This window comes from Quercus robur, chromosome 9 (assembly GCF_932294415.1).
Source record: "Quercus robur chromosome 9, dhQueRobu3.1, whole genome shotgun sequence".
NCBI classification, from domain to species: domain Eukaryota; kingdom Viridiplantae; phylum Streptophyta; class Magnoliopsida; order Fagales; family Fagaceae; genus Quercus; species Quercus robur.
Window position 1 is genome coordinate 38,042,609 of NC_065542.1, and position 12,698 is coordinate 38,055,306.

The window sequence follows — 12,698 nt, forward strand, 5'->3', positions numbered from 1 at the left end:
ATCAGTTCGAACCCGACTAGAGATAGAAAATTCAAAAATAAAATGCAAAAAAATTCTAAAAATTAAAAAACATCATCCAGGCTTCATTTCTAGACTAAACGGGTATGGACAGCCCGAAAAATAGAGAAGAAAAAAAATTTCCTTCCTATCCGTTCGAACCCGACCCGAGATAGAAAATTCAAAAATAAAATACAAAAAAAATTCTAAAAATGAAAAAACATCATCCAGGCTTCATTTCAAGATGAAACGGGTCAGGACAGGCCGAAAAATAGAGAGGAAAAAAAATTTCCTTCCTATCCGTTTGATCCCGACCCGAGTTTGAAAATTCAAAAATAAATGCAAAAAAATTCTAAAAATTAAAAAACATCATCCTGGCTTCATTTCAAGATGAAACGGGTCAGGACAGGCCAAAAAATAAAGAAGAAAAAAAATTTCCTTCCTATCCGTTCGAACCCGACCCGAGATAGAAAATTCAAAAATAAAATACAAAAAAAATTCTAAAAATGAAAAAACATCATCCAGGCTTCATTTCAAGATGAAACGGGTCAAGACAGGCCGAAAAATAGAGAAGAAAAAAAATTTCCTTCCTATCCGTTCGAACCCGACTAGAGATAGAAAATTCAAAAATAAATGCAAAAAAATTCTAAAAATTAAAAAACATCATCCTGGCCTCATTTCAAGATGAAACGGGTCAGGACAGGATGAAAAATAGAGAGGAAAAAAAATTTCCTTCCTATCCGTTCGAACCCGACCCGAGTTTGAAAATTCAAAAATAAATGCAAAAAAATTCTAAAAATTAAAAAACATCATCCTGGCTTCATTTCAAGATGAAACGGGTCAGGACAGGCCAAAAAATAGAGAAGAAAAAAATTTTCCTTCCTATCCGTTCGAACCCGACCCGAGATAGAAAATTCAAAAATAAAATACAAAAAAAATTCTAAAAATGAAAAAATATCATCCAGGCTTCATTTCAAGATGAAACGGGTCAAGACAGGCCGAAAAATAGAGAAGAAAAAAAATTTCCTTCCTATCCGTTCAAACCCGACTCGAGATAGAAAATTCAAAAATAAAATGCAAAAAAATTCTAAAAATTAAAAAACATCATCCAGGCTTCATTTCAAGACTAAACGGGTCTGGATAGGCAGAAAAATAGAGAAGAAAAAAAATTTCCTTCCTATCCGTTCGAACCCGACCCGAGATAGAAAATTCAAAAATAAAATGCAAAAAAATTCTAAAAATTAAAAAACGTCATCCAGGCTTCATTTCAAGACTAAACGGGTATGGACAGGCCGAAAAATAGAGAAGAAAAAAAATTTCCTTCCTATCCGTTCAAACCCGACTCGAGATAGAAAATTCAAAAATAAAATGCAAAAAAATTCTAAAAATTAAAAAACATCATCCAGGCTTCATTTCAAGACTAAACGGGTCTGGATAGGCAGAAAAATAGGGAAGAAAAAAAATTTCCTTCCTATCCGTTCGAACCCGACCCGAGTTAGAAAATTTCAAAATAAATGCAAAAAAATTCTAAAAATTAAAAAACATCATCCTGGCTTCATTTCAAGATGAAACGGGTCAGGACAGGATGAAAAATAGAGAGGAAAAAAAATTTCCTTCCTATCCGTTCGAACCTCACCCGAGTTTGAAAATTCAAAAATAAATGCAAAAAAATTCTAAAAATTAAAAAACATCATCTTGGCTTCATTTCAAGATGAAACGGGTCAGGACAGGCCGAAAAATAGAGAAGAAAAAAAATTTACTTCCTATCCGTTCGAACCCGACCCGAGATAGAAAATTCAAAAATAAAATGCAAAAAAATTCTAAAAATTAAAAAACGTCATCCAGGCTTCATTTCAAGACTAAACGGGTATGGGCAGGCCGAAAAATAAGGAAGAAAAAAAATTTCCTTCCTATCCGTTCGAACCTGATCCGAGTTAGAAAATTCAAAAATAAATGCAAAAAAATTCTAAAAATTAAAAAACATCATCCTGGCTTCATTTCAAGATGAAACGGGTCAGGACAGGCCGAAAAATAGAGAGGAAAAAAAATTTCCTTCCTATCCGTTCGAACCCGATCTGAGTTAGAAAATTCAAAAATAAATGCAAAAAAATTCTAAAAATTAAAAAACATCATCCTGGCTTCATTTCAAGATGAAACGGGTCAGGACAGGCCGAAAAATAGAGAGGAAAAAAAATTTCCTTCCTATCCGTTCGAACCCGACCCGAGATAGAAAATTCAAAAATAAAATGCAAAAAAAATCTAAAAATTAAAAAACGTCATCCAGGCTTCATTTCAAGACTAAACGGGTATGGGCAGGCCGAAAAATAGAGAAGAAAAAAAATTTCCTTCCTATCCGTTCGAACCCGATCCGAGTTAGAAAATTCAAAAATAAATGCAAAAAAATTCTAAAAATTAAAAAACATCATCCTGGCTTCATTTCAAGATGAAACGGGTCAGGACAGGCCGAAAAATAGAGAGGAAAAAAAATTTCCTTCCTATCCGTTCGATCCCGACCCGAGTTTGAAAATTCAAAAATAAATGCAAAAAAATTCTAAAAATTAAAAAACATCATCCAGGCTTCATTTCAAGATGAAACGGGTCAGGACAGGCCAAAAAATAAAGAAGAAAAAAAATTTCCTTCCTATTCGTTCGAACCCGACCCGAGATAGAAAATTCAAAAATAAAATACAAAAAAAATTCTAAAAATGAAAAAACAACATCCAGGCTTCATTTCAAGATGAAACGGGTCAAGACAGGCCGAAAAATAGAGAAGAAAAAAAATTTCCTTCCTATCCGTTCGAACCCGACTAGAGATAGAAAATTCAAAAATAAAATGCAAAAAAATTCTAAAAATTAAAAAACATCATCCAGGCTTCATTTCAAGACTAAACGGGTATGGACAGCCCGAAAAATAGAGAAGAAAAAAAATTTCCTTCCTATCCGTTCGAACCCGACCCGAGATAGAAAATTCAAAAATAAAATACAAAAAAAATTCTAAAAATGAAAAAACATCATCCAGGCTTCATTTCAAGATGAAACGGGTCAGGACAGGCCGAAAAATAGAGAGGAAAAAAAATTTCCTTCCTATCCGTTTGATCCCGACCCGAGTTTGAAAATTCAAAAATAAGTGCAAAAAAATTCTAAAAATTAAAAAACATCATCCTGGCTTCATTTCAAGATGAAACGGGTCAGGACAGGCCAAAAAATAAAGAAGAAAAAAAATTTCCTTCCTATCCGTTCGAACCCGACCCGAGATAGAAAATTCAAAAATAAAATACAAAAAAAATTCTAAAAATGAAAAAACATCATCCAGGTTTCATTTCAAGATGAAACGGGTCAAGACAGGCCGAAAAATAGAGAAGAAAAAAAATTTCCTTCCTATCAGTTCGAACCCGACTAGAGATAGAAAATTCAAAAATAAAATGCAAAAAAATTCTAAAAATTAAAAAACATCATCCAGGCTTCATTTCTAGACTAAACGGGTATGGACAGCCCGAAAAATAGAGAAGAAAAAAAATTTCCTTCCTATCCGTTCGAACCAGACCCGAGATAGAAAATTCAAAAATAAAATACAAAAAAAATTCTAAAAATGAAAAAACATCATCCAGGCTTCATTTCAAGATGAAACGGGTCAGGACAGGCCGAAAAATAGAGAGGAAAAAAAATTTCCTTCCTATCCGTTTGATCCCGACCCGAGTTTGAAAATTCAAAAATAAATGCAAAAAAATTCTAAAAATTAAAAAACATCATCCTGGCTTCATTTCAAGATGAAACGGGTCAGGACAGGCCAAAAAATAAAGAAGAAAAAAAATTTCCTTCCTATCCGTTCGAACCCGACCCGAGATAGAAAATTCAAAAATAAAATACAAAAAAAATTCTAAAAATGAAAAAACATCATCCAGGCTTCATTTCAAGATGAAACGGGTCAAGACAGGCCGAAAAATAGAGAAGAAAAAAAATTTCCTTCCTATCCGTTCGAACCCGACTAGAGATAGAAAATTCAAAAATAAATGCAAAAAAATTCTAAAAATTAAAAAACATCATCCTGGCTTCATTTCAAGATGAAACGGGTCAGGACAGGATGAAAAATAGAGAGGAAAAAAAATTTCTTTCCTATCCGTTCGAACCCGACCCGAGTTTGAAAATTCAAAAATAAATGCAAAAAAATTCTAAAAATTAAAAAACATCATCCTGGCTTCATTTCAAGATGAAACGGGTCAGGACAGGCCAAAAAATAGAGAAGAAAAAAAATTTCCTTCCTATCCGTTCGAACCCGACCCGAGATAGAAAATTCAAAAATAAAATACAAAAAAAATTCTAAAAATGAAAAAATATCATCCAGGCTTCATTTCAAGATGAAACGGGTCAAGACAGGCCGAAAAATAGAGAAGAAAAAAAATTTCCTTCCTATCCGTTCAAACCCGACTCGAGATAGAAAATTCAAAAATAAAATGCAAAAAAATTCTAAAAATTAAAAAACATCATCCAGGCTTCATTTCAAGACTAAACGGGTCTGGATAGGCAGAAAAATAGAGAAGAAAAAAAATTTCCTTCCTATCCGTTCGAACCCGACCCGAGATAGAAAATTCAAAAATAAAATGCAAAAAAATTCTAAAAATTAAAAAACGTCATCCAGGCTTCATTTCAAGACTAAACGGGTATGGACAGGCCGAAAAATAGAGAAGAAAAAAAATTTCCTTCCTATCCGTTCAAACCCGACTCGAGATAGAAAATTCAAAAATAAAATGCAAAAAAATTCTAAAAATTAAAAAACATCATCCAGGCTTCATTTCAAGACTAAACGGGTCTGGATAGGCAGAAAAATAGGGAAGAAAAAAAATTTCCTTCCTATCCGTTCGAACCCGACCCGAGTTAGAAAATTCCAAAATAAATGCAAAAAAATTCTAAAAATTAAAAAACATCATCCTGGCTTCATTTCAAGATGAAACGGGTCAGGACAGGATGAAAAATAGAGAGGAAAAAAAATTTCCTTCCTATCCGTTCGAACCTCACCCGAGTTTGAAAATTCAAAAATAAATGCAAAAAAATTCTAAAAATTAAAAAACATCATCTTGGCTTCATTTCAAGATGAAACGGGTCAGGACAGGCCGAAAAATAGAGAAGAAAAAAAATTTACTTCCTATCCGTTCGAACCCGACCCGAGATAGAAAATTCAAAAATAAAATGCAAAAAAATTCTAAAAATTAAAAAACGTCATCCAGGCTTCATTTCAAGACTAAACGGGTATGGGCAGGCCGAAAAATAAGGAAGAAAAAAAATTTCCTTCCTATCCGTTCGAACCCGATCCGAGTTAGAAAATTCAAAAATAAATGCAAAAAAATTCTAAAAATTAAAAAACATCATCCTGGCTTCATTTCAAGATGAAACGGGTCAGGACAGGCCGAAAAATAGAGAGGAAAAAAAATTTCCTTCCTATCCGTTCGAACCCGATCTGAGTTAGAAAATTCAAAAATAAATGCAAAAAAATTCTAAAAATTAAAAAACATCATCCTGGCTTCATTTCAAGATGAAACGGGTCAGGACAGGCCGAAAAATAGAGAAGAAAAAAAATTTCCTTCCTATCCGTTCGAACCCGACCCGAGATAGAAAATTCAAAAATAAAATGCAAAAAAATTCTAAAAATTAAAAAACGTCATCCAGGCTTCATTTCAAGACTAAACGGGTATGGGCAGGCCGAAAAATAGAGAAGAAAAAAAATTTCCTTCCTATCCGTTCGAACCCGATCCGAGTTAGAAAATTCAAAAATAAATGCAAAAAAATTCTAAAAATTAAAAAACATCATCCTGGCTTCATTTCAAGATGAAACGGGTCAGGACAGGCCGAAAAATAGAGAGGAAAAAAAATTTCCTTCCTATCCGTTCGATCCCGACCCGAGTTTGAAAATTCAAAAATAAATGCAAAAAAATTCTAAAAATTAAAAAACATCATCCTGGCTTCATTTCAAGATGAAACGGGTCAGGACAGGGCAAAAAATAAAGAAGAAAAAAAATTTCCTTCCTATCCGTTCGAACCCGACCCGAGATAGAAAATTCAAAAATAAAATACAAAAAAAATTCTAAAAATGAAAAAACATCATCCAGGCTTCATTTCAAGATGAAACGGGTCAAGACAGGCCGAAAAATAGAGAAGAAAAAAAATTTCCTTCCTATCCGTTCAAACCCGACTCGAGATAGAAAATTCAAAAATAAAATGCAAAAAAATTCTAAAAATTAAAAAACATCATCCAGGCTTCATTTCAAGACTAAACGGGTCTGGATAGGCAGAAAAATAGAGAAGAAAAAAAATTTCCTTCCTATCCGTTCGAACCCGACCCGAGATAGAAAATTCAAAAATAAAATGCAAAAAAATTCTAAAAATTAAAAAACGTCATCCAGGCTTCATTTCAAGACTAAACGGGTATGGACAGGCCGAAAAATAGAGAAGAAAAAAAATTTCCTTCCTATCCGTTCAAACCCGACTCGAGATAGAAAATTCAAAAATAAAATGCAAAAAAATTCTAAAAATTAAAAAACATCATCCAGGCTTCATTTCAAGACTAAACGGGTCTGGATAGGCAGAAAAATAGAGAAGAAAAAAAATTTCCTTCCTATCCGTTCGAACCCGACCCGAGTTAGAAAATTCCAAAATAAATGCAAAAAAATTCTAAAAATTAAAAAACATCATCCTGGCTTCATTTCAAGATGAAACGGGTCAGGACAGGATGAAAAATAGAGAGGAAAAAAAATTTCCTTCCTATCCGTTCGAACCTCACCCGAGTTTGAAAATTCAAAAATAAATGCAAAAAAATTCTAAAAATTAAAAAACATCATCTTGGCTTCATTTCAAGATGAAACGGGTCAGGACAGGCCGAAAAATAGAGAAGAAAAAAAATTTCCTTCCTATCCGTTCGAACCCGACCCGAGATAGAAAATTCAAAAATAAAATACAAAAAAAATTCTAAAAATTAAAAAACATCATCCTGGCTTCATTTCAAGATGAAACGGGTCAGGACAGGCCGAAAAATAGAGAAGAAAAAAAATTTCCTTCCTATCCGTTTGAACCCGACCCGAGATAGAAAATTCAAAAATAAAATGCAAAAAAATTCTAAAAATTAAAAAACGTCATCCAGGCTTCATTTCAAGACTAAACGGGTATGGGCAGGCCGAAAAATAGAGAAGAAAAAAAATTTCCTTCCTATCCGTTCGAACCCGATCCGAGTTAGAAAATTCAAAAATAAATGCAAAAAAATTCTAAAAATTAAAAAACATCATCCTGGCTTCATTTCAAGATGAAACGGGACAGGACAGGTCGAAAAATAGAGAGGAAAAAAAATTTCCTTCCTATCCGTTCGATCCCGACCCGAGTTTGAAAATTCAAAAATAAATGCAAAAAAATTCTAAAAATTAAAAAACATCATCCTGGCTTCATTTCAAGATGAAACGGGTCAGGACAGGCCAAAAAATAAAGAAGAAAAAAAATTTCCTTCCTATCCGTTCGAACCCGACCCGAGATAGAAAATTCAAAAATAAAATACAAAAAAAATTCTAAAAATGAAAAAACATCATCCAGGCTTCATTTCAAGATGAAACGGGTCAAGACAGGCCGAAAAATAGAGAAGAAAAAAATTTCCTTCCTATCCGTTCGAACCCGACCCGAGTTAGAAAATTCCAAAATAAATGCAAAAAAATTCTAAAAATTAAAAAACATCATCCTGGCTTCATTTCAAGATGAAACGGGTCAGGACAGGATGAAAAATAGAGAGGAAAAAAAATTTCCTTCCTATCCGTTCGAACCTCACCCGAGTTTGAAAATTCAAAAATAAATGCAAAAAAATTCTAAAAATTAAAAAACATCATCTTGGCTTCATTTCAAGATGAAACGGGTCAGGACAGGCCGAAAAATAGAGAAGAAAAAAAATTTACTTCCTATCCATTCGAACCCGACCCGAGATAGAAAATTCAAAAATAAAATGCAAAAAAATTCTAAAAATTAAAAAACGTCATCCAGGCTTCATTTCAAGACTAAACGGGTATGGGCAGGCCGAAAAATAAGGAAGAAAAAAAATTTCCTTCCTATCCGTTCGAACCCGATCCGAGATAGAAAATTCAAAAATAAAATACAAAAAAAATTCTAAAAATGAAAAAACATCATCCAGGCTTCATTTCAAGATGAAACGGGTCAAGACAGGCCGAAAAATAGAGAAGAAAAAAAATTTCCTTCCTATCCGTTCGAACCCGACCCGAGATAGAAAATTCAAAAATAAAATACAAAAAAAATTCTAAAAATGAAAAAACATCATCCAGGCTTCATTTCAAGATGAAACGGGTCAAGACAGGCCGAAAAATAGAGAAGAAAAAAAATTTCCTTCCTATCCGTTCGAACCCGACTAGAGATAGAAAATTCAAAAATAAATGCAAAAAAATTCTAAAAATTAAAAAACATCATCCTGGCTTCATTTCAAGATGAAACGGGTCAGGACAGGATGAAAAATAGAGAGGAAAAAAAATTTCCTTCCTATCCGTTCGAACCCGACCCGAGTTTGAAAATTCAAAAATAAATGCAAAAAAATTCTAAAAATTAAAAAACATCATCCTGGCTTCATTTCAAGATGAAACGGGTCAGGACAGGCCAAAAAATAGAGAAGAAAAAAAATTTCCTTCCTATCCGTTCGAACCCGACCCGAGATAGAAAATTCAAAAATAAAATACAAAAAAAATTCTAAAAATGAAAAAACATCATCCAGGCTTCATTTCAAGATGAAACGGGTCAAGACAGGCCGAAAAATAGAGAAGAAAAAAAATTTCCTTCCTATCCGTTCAAACCCGACTCGAGATAGAAAATTCAAAAATAAAATGCAAAAAAATTCTAAAAATTAAAAAACATCATCCAGGCTTCATTTCAAGACTAAACGGGTCTGGATAGGCAGAAAAATAGAGAAGAAAAAAAATTTCCTTCCTATCCGTTCGAACCCGACCCGAGATAGAAAATTCAGAAATAAAATGCAAAAAAATTCTAAAAATTAAAAAACGTCATCCAGGCTTCATTTCAAGACTAAACGGGTATGGACAGGCCGAAAAATAGAGAAGAAAAAAAATTTCCTTCCTATCCGTTCAAACCCGACTCGAGATAGAAAATTCAAAAATAAAATGCAAAAAAATTCTAAAAATTAAAAAACATCATCCAGGCTTCATTTCAAGACTAAACGGGTCTGGATAGGCAGAAAAATAGGGAAGAAAAAAAATTTCCTTCCTATCCGTTCGAACCCGACCCGAGTTAGAAAATTCCAAAATAAATGCAAAAAAATTCTAAAAATTAAAAAACATCATCCTGGCTTCATTTCAAGATGAAACGGGTCAGGACAGGATGAAAAATAGAGAGGAAAAAAAATTTCCTTCCTATCCGTTCGAACCCGATCCGAGATAGAAAATTCAAAAATAAAATACAAAAAAAATTCTAAAAATGAAAAAACATCATCCAGGCTTCATTTCAAGATGAAACGGGTCAAGACAGGCCGAAAAATAGAGAAGAAAAAAAATTTCCTTCCTATCCGTTCGAACCCGACCCGAGATAGAAAATTCAAAAATAAAATACAAAAAAAATTCTAAAAATGAAAAAACATCATCCAGGCTTCATTTCAAGATGAAACGGGTCAAGACAGGCCGAAAAATAGAGAAGAAAAAAAATTTCCTTCCTATCCGTTCGAACCCGACTAGAGATAGAAAATTCAAAAATAAATGCAAAAAAATTCTAAAAATTAAAAAACATCATCCTGGCTTCATTTCAAGATGAAACGGGTCAGGACAGGATGAAAAATAGAGAGGAAAAAAAATTTCCTTCCTATCCGTTCGAACCCGACCCGAGTTTGAAAATTCAAAAATAAATGCAAAAAAATTCTAAAAATTAAAAAACATCATCCTGGCTTCATTTCAAGATGAAACGGGTCAGGACAGGCCAAAAAATAGAGAAGAAAAAAAATTTCCTTCCTATCCGTTCGAACCCGACCCGAGATAGAAAATTCAAAAATAAAATACAAAAAAAATTCTAAAAATGAAAAAACATCATCCAGGCTTCATTTCAAGATGAAACGGGTCAAGACAGGCCGAAAAATAGAGAAGAAAAAAAATTTCCTTCCTATCCGTTCAAACCCGACTCGAGATAGAAAATTCAAAAATAAAATGCAAAAAAATTCTAAAAATTAAAAAACATCATCCAGGCTTCATTTCAAGACTAAACGGGTCTGGATAGGCAGAAAAATAGAGAAGAAAAAAAATTTCCTTCCTATCCGTTCGAACCCGACCCGAGATAGAAAATTCAGAAATAAAATGCAAAAAAATTCTAAAAATTAAAAAACGTCATCCAGGCTTCATTTCAAGACTAAACGGGTATGGACAGGCCGAAAAATAGAGAAGAAAAAAAATTTCCTTCCTATCCGTTCAAACCCGACTCGAGATAGAAAATTCAAAAATAAAATGCAAAAAAATTCTAAAAATTAAAAAACATCATCCAGGCTTCATTTCAAGACTAAACGGGTCTGGATAGGCAGAAAAATAGGGAAGAAAAAAAATTTCCTTCCTATCCGTTCGAACCCGACCCGAGTTAGAAAATTCCAAAATAAATGCAAAAAAATTCTAAAAATTAAAAAACATCATCCTGGCTTCATTTCAAGATGAAACGGGTCAGGACAGGATGAAAAATAGAGAGGAAAAAAAATTTCCTTCCTATCCGTTCGAACCTCACCCGAGTTTGAAAATTCAAAAATAAATGCAAAAAAATTCTAAAAATTCAAAAAACATCATCCTGGCTTCATTTCAAGATGAAACGGGTCAGGACAGGATGAAAAATAGAGAAGAAAAAAAATTTCCTTCCTATCCGTTCAAACCCGACTCGAGATAGAAAATTCAAAAATAAAATTCAAAAAAATTCTAAAAATTAAAAAACATCATCTTGGCTTCATTTCAAGATGAAACGGGTCAGGACAGGCCGAAAAATAGAGAAGAAAAAAAATTTACTTCCTATCCGTTTGAACCCGACCCGAGATAGAAAATTCAAAAATAAAATGCAAAAAAATTCTAAAAATTAAAAAACATCATCCAGGCTTCATTTCAAGACTAAACGGGTCTGGACAGGCAGAAAAATAGAGAAGAAAAAAAATTTCCTTCCTATCCGTTCGAACCCGACCCGAGATAGAAAATTCAAAAATAAATGCAAAAAAATTCTAAAAATTAAAAAACATCATCCTGGCTTCATTTCAAGATGAAACGGGTCAGGACAGGCCGAAAAATAGAGAAGAAAAAAAATTTCCTTCCTATCCGTTCGAACCCGACCCGAGATAGAAAATTCGAAAATAAAATGCAAAAAAATTCTAAAAATTAAAAAACGTCATCCAGGCTTCATTTCAAGACTAAACGGGTATGGGCAGGCCGAAAAATAGAGAAGAAAAAAAATTTCCTTCCTATCCGTTCGAACCCGATCCGAGTTAGAAAATTCAAAAATAAATGCAAAAAAATTCTAAAAATAAAAAAACATCATCCTGGCTTCATTTCAAGATGAAACGGGTCAGGACAGGCCGAAAAATAGAGAGGAAAAAAAATTTCCTACCTATCCGTTCGATCCCGACCCGAGTTTGAAAATTCAAAAATAAATGCAAAAAAATTCTAAAAATTAAAAAAACATCATCCTGGCTTCATTTCAAGATGAAACGGGTCAGGACAGGCCAAGAAATAAAGAAGAAAAAAAATTTCCTTCCTATCCGTTCGAACCCGACCCGAGATAGAAAATTCAAAAATAAAATACAAAAAAAATTCTAAAAATGAAAAAACATCATCCAGGCTTCATTTGAAGATGAAACGGGTCAAGACAGGCCGAAAAATAGAGAAGAAAAAAAATTTCCTTCCTATCCGTTTGATCCCGACCCGAGTTTGAAAATTCAAAAATAAATGCAAAAAAATTCTAAAAATTAAAAAACATCATCCTGGCTTCATTTCAAGATGAAACGGGTCAGGACAGGCCAAAAAATAGAGAAGAAAAAAAATTTCCTTCCTATCCGTTCGAACCCGACCCGAGATAGAAAATTCAAAAATAAAATGCAAAAAAATTCTAAAAATTAAAAAACGTCATCCAGGCTTCATTTCAAGACTAAACGGGTATGGACAGGCCGAAAAATAGAGACGAAAAAAAATTTCCTTCCTATCCGTTCGAACCCGACCCGAGATAGAAAATGCAAAAATAAAATGCAAAAAAATTCTAAAAATTAAAAAACGTTATCCAGGCTTCATTTCAAGACTAAACGGGTATGGGCAGGCCGAAAAATAGAGAAGAAAAAAAATTTCCTTCCTATCCGTTCGATCCCGACCCGAGTTTGAAAATTCAAAAATAAATGCAAAAAAATTCTAAAAATTAAAAAACATCATCCTGGCTTCATTTCAAGATGAAACGGGTCAGGACAGGCCAAAAATAGAGAAGAAAAAAAATTTCCTTCCTATCCGTTCGAACCCGACCCGAGATAGAAAATTCAAAAATAAAATGCAAAAAAATTCTAAAAATTAAAAAACGTCATCCAGGCTTCATTTCAAGACTAAACGGGTATGGACAGGCCGAAAAAAAGAGAAGAAAAAACATTCCCTTCCTATCCGTTCGAACCCGACCCGAGATAGAAAATTCAAAAATAAAATGCAAAAAAATTCTAAAAATTAAAAAACATC